Source organism: Triticum aestivum, chromosome 4A (genome assembly GCF_018294505.1).
Source record: "Triticum aestivum cultivar Chinese Spring chromosome 4A, IWGSC CS RefSeq v2.1, whole genome shotgun sequence".
NCBI classification, from domain to species: Eukaryota; Viridiplantae; Streptophyta; class Magnoliopsida; order Poales; family Poaceae; genus Triticum; species Triticum aestivum.
In genome coordinates, this window is record NC_057803.1 from 635,747,284 (window position 1) to 635,759,883 (window position 12,600).

Below are 12,600 nucleotides of genomic sequence, written 5' to 3' on the forward strand. Positions count from 1 at the left end.
CAAATACCGGTACACCTCCAAACACAAACACATATGCAACACCACAAACATATGCAACACCACGAACATACATAGATCTAGCTAGGCCATAAAAAGTGCATGTGCACATTGTTGTAGGGAGAACAACATAAATATAGCTTCCCCCCTTACTTACCTATCAAAACAAGGTAATTTAACCACTTAAATTGAATGAATCTATGGTGGAAATGAGGTGAAAAATAGGAGGCACCCGAGACAAGGAGGAGGTGGAGAGAATGAAGTGGGGAAAAAGTGAGTGTGGGTAGGAGAGGCTGTCCAACATATCTTGTTGCTGCCCACTTACTAATGGCGCACCAACTCTAAATGCACCATTAGTAATCCAGGTTACTAATGGCGCACCTTCTGGTGGTGCGCCATTAGTAGTTTTGCAAAAAAAACATAATAATGGCGCACTGTCCCACACTGCGCCATTACTAGTTTAAACTAGTAATGGCGCACGGTGGAACAGTGCGCCATTAGTAGTTTTGCAAAAAAAGGAATAAAAATATAATAAAAAAAACAACATTAGTGGCGCACTTTCCGACAGGTGCGCCATTACTAGTTACAACTAGTAATGGCGCACTGTGTCTGGATGCGCCATTAGTATGTTTGGACAGGCGCACTAGTTCAAAAAAAATTGATACTAATGGCGCACCCTGGGCCTGGTGCGCCATTAGTAGTTTCAACTCTAATGGCGTATTAGAAGGTGGTGCGCCATTAGTATACTAATGGCGCACCGCTTGTCTAGTGCGCCATTACTGTCAATCCCATCTATAGCCCTTCTTCTAGTAGTGTAAAATAAGAGAGAATAGCCATAAGTATTGTGATATAAAGTGAAATAATAGTCCATAATGCAATAAATATTGATATAGAAGCATGATGCAAAATGGACGTATCAACTCCCCCAAGCTTAGACCTCGCTTGTCCTCAAGCGAAAAGCCGATAACAATAAATATGTCCTCATGTTTAGAGGTAGAGGCGTCGATAAAAATAAAATACGGACATGAAGGCATCATGATTATTCTCATAACAGCAACATATATAGATTTTGTCATATGATTACTTATGTTCAAGTGATGATCTATTCACAATGCAAAAGCATAAATCATAAACCTTATTGGGCTCCAAAAAACTATAATCTCAGTCATTGAAGCAATTGCAATTTATCATAACATCGGAAAGAGTCTATTTCAGAGCTAAAAAGCAAGTCCACATACTCAACTATCATTTAGTCCTCCATAATTGCTAACACTCATGTGATACTTGTGGTTACGAAGTTTTAATCGGACACAGAGAAAGATAGGGGCTTATAGTTTTGCCCCACAACCTTTTACCTCAAGGGTAATGTCAACAATAATGGTTCATGCTCCCCTTCATCCAATTAGATATATATATCATGTTCTTTCCAACATGCTGAGCTTGCCAAAGGATAAAATGAAAAAGAAAAGGTGAAGATCACCATGACTCTTGCAGAAGGTAGAAGGTAATAATAAAGGATAAGCCCTTCGCAGAGGGAAGCAGAGATTGCCATGCGCTTTTATGGTTGGATATATAAAATCTCAATGCGAAAGAACGTCACTTTATATTGCCCCTTGTGATATGAACCTTTATTATGCAGTCCGTCGTTTTTATTACTTCCACATCACAAGATCGTATAAAGCTTATTTCTCCCACACCAATCAATCATACATATTTAGAGCAATTTTTAATACTTTGCACCGATGACAACTTACTTGAAGGATCTTACTCAATCCATAGGTAGATATGGTGGACTCTCATGGCAAAACTGGTTTAGGGATTTTGGAAGCACAAGTAGTATTTCTACTTAGTGCTGAGGATTTGGCTAGCATGAGGGGGAAAGGCAAGCTCAACAAGTTAGACGATCCATGACAACATACTTTATCTCAGATATAAGAAATACATAACTCATTATGTTGTCTTCCTTGTCCAACATCAACTTTTTAGCATGTCATATTTTAATGAGTGCTCCAAATGATAAAAGATGTCAATGATAATATATCTATATGTGAAAACCTCTCTTTCCTTATTACTTCCTATTAATTGCAACAATGATCAAAGCTATGTCTGCCAACTCCCAACAACTTTTAATCATCATACTCTTTCTATGTGAAGTCATTACTCTCAATAAGATCAATATGAACTTTTTGTTTCTTTTTATTCTTTTTCTCTTTTCTTTTGTTCACCCAAGATCATGACAAAATAATCAAGCCCTTGACTCAACACTAATCTTTATTATATATAGCTCACGGACTCGATTACATAGAGAGATCATAAAGCAAAACTCAAAACTAGATCATGCCATAAACTTTATTCTACTAGATCAAGATACTACTAATAGGATTGAACTAAGAAAAACGGTAAAGATAAGAGTTGTGATTGTGATACGATACCGGGGCACCTCCCCCAAGCTTGGCAGTTGCCAAGGGGAGTGCCCATACCCATGTGATTATGTCTCCTTGGTTGGTGAAGAAGGTGGAGGCGTCGGATAATCGCACATCAAGCGTAAGAGGTCCTCCAGCTTGCGAATAATGCCCTTGAGTGCGACAATATGCTCCTTCAACAAAATATTTTATTGTGTGAGATACTTGTTTTGTACACGAGCTAACTCAATCATCTTTAAAGCTTCGATCTCAGTTGGGGTAAGAAGGTTATGATCAAGTTGGAGGGTGTCTTTTGCTGCGGGAGCTTGATCCTCTGTGGCCTTCTTGATCCTTTCATCCTTGTTGACCCTCGCGGGTTCTTCCCTCTTCAGATCTATCTTCATTAGCCAAGCATCGTTGTCACCATTGTTGGAGGAGGGAGACGACATGATGCCTAGCCTGGAAAACCCTGACAGAAAACAGCCCGAAACAAGAACAGAGGAGGTTTGCGTGATACGGGAGTCAAAACCTCCGGGAGATTATATAATGAATTTTTACCGACCAAAATACGTAACGTGCAAGAAAACGGAGTCCGGAAGGCACACGAGGTGCTCACGAGGTAGGAGGTGCACCCAGGGGGGTAGGGCACGCACACCACCCTCGTGGGGCCCTCGTGTCCTTCCTGTTGGGGAACGTAGCAGAAATTCAAAATTTTCCTACGTGTCACCAAGATCTATCTATGGAGAAACCAGCAACGAGGGGAAGGAGAGTGCATCTACATACCCTTGTAGATTGCTATGCGGAAGCGTTCAAGAGAACGGGGTTGAAGGAGTCGTACTCGTCGTGATCCAAATCACCGGAGATCCTAGTGCCGAACGGACGGCACCTCCGCGTTCAACACACGTACAGCCCGGTGACGTCTCCCATGCCTTGTTCCAGCAAGGAGAGAGGGAGAGGTTGAGGAAGACTCCATCCAGCAGCAGCACAATGGCGTGGTGGTGGTGGAGGAGCGTGGTACTCCAGCAGGGCTTCACCAAGCACCGCAAGAGACGAGGAGGAGAGAGGTAGGGCTGCACCAGGGAGAGATCAAATCGTGTGTCTTGCAGCCCCTAATACCTCAAGTATATATAGGGGAAGGGGAGGGGCTGTGCCCCCATCTAGGGTTGCCTCTCTAGGGGTGGCGGCTGCCCCCAAACCCATCTAGGGTTGCGGCCAAGGGGGAGAGAGGGGGGGCGCACATAGGGTGGGCCTTAAGGCCCATCTGCCCTAGGGTTTGCCCCCCTCCCCTCTAGGAGGCGCCTTGGGCCTTGGTGGGAGGCGCCCCAGCCCACCTAGGGGCTGGTCCCTTCCCACTATTTGCCCATGTATGCCTCCGGGGCCCGTGGCCCCTCCCGGTGGACCGCCGGACCCCTCCGGTGGTCCCGGTACACTACCGGTGATGCCCGGAACACTTCCGATGGCCAAAAACCATACTTCCTATATATCAATCTTTACCTCTGGACCATTCCGGAACTCCTCGTGACGTCCGGGATCTCATCCGGGACTCCAAACAACATTCGGTAACCACATACAAACTTCCTTTATAACCCTAGCGTCATCGAACCTTAAGTGTGTAGACCCTACGGGTTCGGGAACCATGCAGACATGACCGAGACGTTCTCCGGTCAATAACCAACAGCGGGATCTGGATACCCATGTTGGTTCCCAAATGTTCCACGATGATCTCATCGGATGAACCACGATGTCGAGGATTCGATCAATCCCGTATACAATTCCCTTTGTCTAGTGGTATTGTACTTGCCCGAGATTCGATCGTCGGTATCCCGATACCTTGTTCAATCTCGTTACCGGCAAGTCTCTTTACTCGTTCCGTAACACATCATCCCATGATCAACTCCTTGATCACATTGTGCACATTATGATGATGTCCTACCGAGTGGGCCCAGAGATACCTCTCCGTTTACACGGAGTGAAAAATCCCAGTCTTGATTCGTGCCAACCCAACAAACACTTTCGGAGATACCTGTAGTGTACCTTTATAGCCACCCAGTTACGTTGTGACGTTTGGCACACCCAAAGTATTCCTACGGTATCCAGGAGTTGCACAATCTCATGGTCTAAGGAAATGATACTTGACATTAGAAAAAGCTTTAGCATACGAACTACACGATCTTTGTGCTAGGCTTAGGATTGGGTCTTGTCCATCACATCATTCTCGCAATGATCTGATCCCGTTATCAACGACATCCAATGTCCATGGTCAGGAAACCGTAACCATCTATTGATCAACGAGCTAGTCAACTAGAGGCTTACTAGGGACATGGTGTTGTCTATGTATCCACACATGTATCTGAGTTTCCTATCAATACAATTCTAGCATGGATAATAAACGATTATCATGAACAAGGAAATATAATAATAACTAATTTATTATTGCCTCTAGGGCATATTTCCAACACTTCCCTGACTGCTACTTATTTTTCTATGTTTCTAAATATTCTGAAATGGAGAAATATTGCCTTAAAAATTGTTTTGGAGTCGGTTTACTTACCATACCACATACCTATTCCTTTTTGGAGTCTGAAATGTTCCGGAAAGTGTCCCTTATGTATTCCTCAGGGGTTACGGTTTCAATAATATTGGTTTAAACATTTATGGGATTACCTGAGATATAATGTTTGATTCTTTGACCGTTTACCACCTTCGGATTTGTGCCTTCGAAGTTGTTGATTTTTATGGTACCGGAATGATAGACCTCTTCGATAACATAGGGGCCTTCCCATTTAGAGAGAAGTTTTCCTACAAAAAATCTTAAACGAGAGTTGTATAGCAGTACATAATCGCCTACATTAAACTCACGCTTTTGTATCCTTTTGTCATGCCATCTTTTAACTTTTTCTTTAAACAACTTGGCATTTTCATAAGCTTGGGTTCTCCATTCATCAAGTGAGCTAATATCAAAGAACCTCTTCTCACCGGCAAGTTTAAAATCATAGTTGAGCTCTTTAATAGCCCAATATGCCTTATGTTCTAGTTCGAGAGGTAAGTCACATGCTTTTCCATAAACCATTTTATATGGAGACATACCCATAGGATTTTTGTATGCAGTTCTATAAGCCCATAATGCATCATCAAGTTTCTTGAACCAATTCTTTCTAGACCTATTAACAGTCTTTTGCAAATTAATTTGAGCTCTCTATTGCTCAACTCTACTTGACCACTAGACTGTGGGTGATAAGGAGATGCAATTCTATGATTAACATCATATTTAGCAAGCATTTTACGGAAAGCACCATGAATAAAGTGTGAACCACCATCAGTCATTAAATATCTAGGGACTCCAAACCTCGGGAAAATAACTTCCTTAATCATTTTAATAGAAGTGTTATGATCAGCACTACTAGTTGGAATAGCTTCTACCCACTTAGTAACATAATCAACAGCAACTAGAATATGTGTGTATCCATTAGAGGCAGGAAAAGGTCAAATATAGTCAAAGCCCCAAACATCAAACAATTCAATAACAAGAGAATAATTCATAGGCATTTCTTGACGTCTACTAATATTACCAATTCTTTGACATTCATCACAAGACAAGACAAACTTACGGGCATCCTTAAAGAGAGTAGGCCAATAAAAACCAGATTGCAATACCTTATGTGCAGTTCTATCTCCAGTGTGGTGTCCTCCATAAGACTCGGAATGGAACTTGCGTAGGATTTGTTCCTGTTCATGCTTAGGTACACAACGTCTAATAACACCATCTACTCCTTCTTTATAAAGATGTGGGTCGTAATGTCTCAAATCATAGAAGAACTTTTTCTTTTGTTGGTATGTGAAGTTAGGTGGTACAAATTTAGCAACAATATAATTAGCATAATCAGCATACCATGGAGTACTACGAGAAGTACTTATAACATTTAATTGTTCATCAAGAAAGCTATCATTAATAGGTAGTGGGTCATCAAGAATATTTTCTAACCTAGATAAGTTGTCTGCAACGGGGTTCTCAGCTCCCTTTCTATCAACAATATGCTAATCAAATTCTTGTAGCAAGAGAACCCATCTAATAAGTCTAGGTTTAGCATCTTTCTTTTCCATAAGATATTTAATAGCAGCATGATCAGTTTGAATAGTTACTTTAGAATCAACAATATAAGATCTGAACTTATCACAAGCAAATACAACTACTAAAAGCTCTTTTTCAGTAGTAGCACAATTTCTTTGAGCATTGTCTAGATTCTTACTAGCATAATGAATAACATTTAATTTCTTATCAACTCTTTGCCCTAGAACAGCACCTACAGCATAATCACTAGCATCACACATAATTTCAAATGGTAGGTTCCAATCAGGTGGCTGAACAACAGGTGTAGAGACTAATGCTTTCTTAAATATTTCAAATGCTTCTACACAATCATTATCAAAGACAAATGGTATATCTTTTGCAATAAATTAGTCAGAGGACGAGAAATTCTTGAGAAGTCCTTAATGAACCTCCTGTAAAATCTGGCATGACCAAGGAAACTTCTTATACCTTTGATGTCCTTGGGACATGGCATCTTTTCAATAGCATCAACATTGGCTTTATCAACTTCAATACCTCTTTCAGAAACATTGTGCCCCAAGACAATACCTTCATTAACCATAAAGTGGAACTTTTCCCAATTCAAGACAAGATTAGTTTCTTCACATCTCTGCAAAACTCGATCAAGATTGCTCAAGCAATCATCAAAAGAGGAACCATAGACGGAAAAGTCGTCCATGAAAACCTCACAAATCTTTTCACAAAAGTCAGAGAATATAGCCATCATGCATCTTTGAAAGGTAGCAGGTGCATTACATAAACCAAAAGGCATGTGTCTATAAGCAAAAGTACCAAAAGGGCATGTAAAAGTAGTCTTTGATTGATCTCTAGCCGACACAGGTATTTGAGAGAAACCAGAATAACCATCTAGAAAGCAATAGTGTGTATGTTTTCATAATCTTTCTAGCATTTGATCAATAAAAGGTAAGGGGTTATGATCTTTTTAGTAGCTTTATTTAATTTGCGGAAATCAATTACCATCCTATAACCTGTGATAATTCTTTGTGGAATCAATTCATCTTTATCATTAGGAACAACAGTAATACCTCCCTTCTTAGGGACACAATGGACATGACTTACCCACTCACTATCAGTAACAGGATAGATTATACCTGCCTCTAGAAGCTTTAGTATTTCTTTTCTTACCACTTCTTTCATTTTAGGATTCAGACATCGTTGAGGATCACGAACTGGTTTGGCATCTGCTTCCAAATTTATTTTGTGTTGACATAGAGTGGGACTAATGCCCTTAAGATCATCAAGAGTATATCCAATAGCAGCACGATGCTTCTTTAGAGTTTTCAATAATCTTTCTTCTTCATGCTCTGAAAGGTTAGCACTAATAATAACATGATATATCTTATTTTCATCAAGATAAGCATATTTAAGATTATCAGGCAAAGGTTTAAGCTCAAACACGGGATCACCCTTGGGTGGAGGAGGATCCCCTAAGATTTCAACAGGAAAATTGTGTTGCAGAATAGGTTCCTATTTAAAGAATACTTCATCTATTTCCCTTCTTTCATTCATGAACATATCATTTTCATGGTCTATCAAATAGTGTTCTAAAGGATCACTAGGAGGTACGACAATAGAAGCAAGACCAATAATTTCATCCTTACTAGGTAATTTTTCCTCACGATGTTGTTTATTGAATTTAGAGAAGTTAAACTCATAAACCACATCATCCAAGCCAACAGTAACAACATTCTTAGTGCAATCTATGGTAGCATTGACAGTATTTAAGAAGGGCCTACCAAATATAATGGGACAATAGCTATCTTGCGGAGAGGTAAGAACAAGAAAATCAGCGGGATATTTAGTTTTCCCACACAAGACTTCAACATCTCTAACAATTCCCATTGCTGAAATAGTATCTCTATTGGCAAGTTTAATTGTGACATCAATATCTTCTAACTCAGCAGGTGCAATTTCATTCTTAATTTCTTCATACAAGTCATAAGGTATAACACTAGCACTAGCACCCATATCACATAAGCCATGATAACAATGATCTCGTATTTTAACAGAAATAACAGGCACGCCTACCACAGGTCTATGTTTATCTTTATCACAAGGTTTAGCAATTCTAGCAGTTTCACCTTCGAACTGAATAACATGCCCATCAATATTATCAGACAAGAGATCTTTAACAATAGCAATATTAGGTTCTACTTTAACTTGCTCAGGAGGTGTATACGTTCTAATATTGCTTTTACGAACAACGGTTGAAGCTTTAGCATGATCCTTTATTCTAACAGGGAAAGGTGGTTTCTCAATATAAGAAGTAGTAACAATAGGATCATTATAAGTGACAGTCTTTTCTTCAACTTTAATAGGTGCAGCTACTTTTACTTCTATGGGAGAATGATATTTAAACCACTTCTCCTTAGGGAGATCAACATAAGTAGCAAAAGATTCACAGAAAGAAGCTACTATCTCAGAGTCAAGTCCATATTTAGTGTTGAACTTACGGAAAATATCGGTGTCCATAAAATATTTAACACAATCAAACTTAGGTGTCATACCTGACTCCTTACCTTCGTTGAGGTCCCAATCTTCAGAGTTGCGTTTAATTCTATCCAATAAATTCCATCTGAATTCAATAGTCTTCATCATAAAAGAGCCAGCACAAGAAGTATCAAGCATGGTGCGATTGTTATCAGAAAGCCGAGCATATAAATTTTGAATAATTATTTCTCTCGGGAGCTCATGATTGGGGCATGAATATAACATTGATTTAAGCCTCCCCCAAGCTTGAGCGATGCTTTCTCCTTCGCAAGGCCATAAATTATATATATAATTGCGATCACAATGAACAAGATGCATAGGGTAATACTTTTGATGAAATTCCAACTTCAATCTTTTATAGTCCCATGATCTCATATCATCACATAGCCTATACCATATCAATGCATCTCCCTTCAAAGATAAAGGGAAGACCTTCTTCTTAGCAACATCATCGGGTATACCTGCAAGCTTAAATAATCCACAAACTTCATCCACATATATTAAGTGCTCATCAGGATGCTTTGTTCCATCTCCTGTAAAAGGATTAGCTAGCAGTTTTTCTATCATACCCAAAGGATACTCATAAGGAATTTCATTTTCAATAGGTTCAGTAGGTTGAGGAGCAACTCTTTGCTCTACTGGACGGGGTGAAGATACCCCGAACAAGCCCCTCAGAGAATTACTTTCCATAGTAACAAGTGACAGTAAATTTCAGCACAATATATAAATTTTTCCTTACCAAATTCCACCTACCAAAGGCGCTACACTCCCCGGCAACGACGCTAGAAAAGAGTCTTGATGACCCACAAGTATAGGGGATCTATCGTAGTCCTTTCGATAAGTAAGAGTGTCGAACCCAACGAGGAGCAGAAGGAAATGATAAGCGGTTTTCAGCAAGGTATTCTCTGCAAGTACCGAAATAAGTGGTAACAGATAGTTTTGTGATAGGATAAATTGTAACGAGCAACAAGTAACAAAAGTAAATAAAGTGCAGCAAGATGTCCCAATCCTTTTCAACAAAAGGACAAGCCGAAACAAACTCTTATAATAGGAAAAGCGCTCCTGAGGACACATGGGAATATCGTCAAGCTAGTTTTCGTCACGTTCATATGATTTGCATTCGATACTTTGATAATTTGATATGTGGGTGGACCGGTGCTTGGGTGTTGTTCTTACTTGAACAAGCATCCCACTTATGATTAACCTCTATTGCAAGCATCCGCAACTACAACAAAATTATTAAGGTAAACCTAACCATAGCATGAAACATATGGATCCAAATCAGCCCCTTATGAAGCAACGCATAAACTAGGGTTTAAGCTTCTGTCACTCTAGCAACCCATCATCTACTTATTACTTCCCAATGCCTTCCTCTAGGCCCAAATAATGGTGAAGTGTTATGTAGTCGACGTTCACATAACACCACTAGAGTCTAGACAACATACATCTTATCAAAATATCAAACGAATACCAAATTCACATGACTACTCATAGCAAGACTTCTCCCTTGTCCTCAGGAACAAACGTAATTACTCAAAAAGCATATTCATGTTCATAATCAGAGGGGTAATAATATGCATATAGGATCTGAACATATGATCTTCCACCAAATAAACCAACTAGCATCAACTACAAGGAGTAATCAACACTACTAGCAACCTACTAGTACCAATCCCGGACTTTGAGACAAGAATTGGATACAAGAGATGAACTAGGGTTTGGAGATGAGATGGTGCTGGTGAAGATGTTGATGGAGATTGCCCTCTCCCGATGAGAGGAGCGTTGGTGATGACGATGGTGATGATTTCCCTCTCCCAGAGGGAAGTTTCCCCAGTAGAACAGCTCTGCCGGAGCTCTAGATTGGATCCGCCAAGGTTCCACCTCGTGGCGGCGGAGTCTCGTCCAGAAAAGTTCCTTCTTCTTTTTTTCTCATCGAAAGACCTCATATAGGAGAAGATGGGCGTCGGAGAGCCACCAGGGGGCCCACGAGGTAGGGGGGCGCGCCCTAGGGGGGCGCCCCCCCACCCTCGTGAGCAGGGTGTGGGCCCCCTGGCCTTCATCTTTGGCGTGGATTTTTCTTTATTTCTTTTAAGACGTTCCGTGGAGTTTTAGGACTTTTGGATTTGCGCAGAATAGGTCTCTAATATTTGCTCCTTTTCCAGACCAGAATTCCAGTTGTCGGCATTCTCCCTCCTTATGTAAACCTTGTAAAATAAGAGAGAATAGCCATAAGTATTGTGATATAAAGTGAAATAACAGCCCATAATGCAATAAATATTGATATATAAGCATGATGCAAAATGGACGTATCAGAGCACAATAGATCGGGAATTCTACCGCCAGAAGCCTCCATAGCCACCGAAAACCAATCTAGACCCGTTCCGGCACCCTACCGGAGGGGGGAATCCCTCTCCGGTGGCCATCTTCATCATCCCGACGCTCTTCATGACGAGGAGGGAGTAGTTCTCCCTCGGGGCTGAGGGTATGTACCAGTAGCTATGTGTTTGATCTTTCTCTCGTGTTCTTGAGGTGTTACGATCTTGATGTATCACGAGCTTTGCTATTATAGTTGGATCTTATGATGTTTTCTCCCCCCCCCCCTCTACTCTCTTGTAATGGATTGAGTTTCCCCTTTGAAGTTTTCTTATCGGATTGAGTCTTTAAAGATTTGAGAACACTTGATGTATGTCTTGCCGTGCGTATCTGTGGTGACAATGGGATATCACGTGATTCACTTGATGTATGTTTTGGTGATCAACTTGCGGGTTCCGCCCATGAACCTATGCATAGGGGTTGGCACATTTTCGTCGTGATTCTTCGGTAGAAACTTTGGGGCACTCTTTGAGGTTCTATGTGTTGGTTGAATAGATGAATCTGAGATTGTGTGATGCATATCGTATAATCATACCCACGGATACTTGAGTTGACATTGGAGTATCTAGGTGACATTAGGGTTTTGGTTGATTTGTGTCTTAAGGTGTTATTCTAGTACGAACTCTAGGGCTGTTTGTGACACCTATAGGAATAGCCCAACGGATTGATTGGAAAGGATAACTTTGAGGTGGTTTCGTACCCTACCATAATCTCTTCGTTTGTTCTCTGCTATTAGTGACTTTGGAGTGACTCTTTGTTGCATGTTGAGGGATAGTTATGTGATCCAATTATGTTATTATTGTTGAGAGAACTTGCACTAGTGAAAGTATGAACCCTAGGCCTTGTTTCCTAGCATTGCAATACCGTTTACACTCACTTTTATCTTTAGTTTCCTTGCTGTTTTTATATTTTCAGATTACATAAACCATTATATACTATCCATCTACCACTTGTATCACCATCTCTTCACCGAACTAGTGCACCTATACAATTTACCATTGTATTGGGTGTGTTGGGGACACAAGAGACTCTTTGTTATTTGGTTGCAGGATTGCTTGAGAGAGACCATCTTCATCCTACGCCTCCTACGGATTGATAAACCTTAGGTCATCCACTTGAGGGAAATTTGCTACTGTTCTACAAACCTTTGCATTTGGAGGCCCAACAACGTCTACAAGAAGAAGGTTGTGTAGTAGACATCATACGCCGTTGACTCAGATTTGGGTCTGT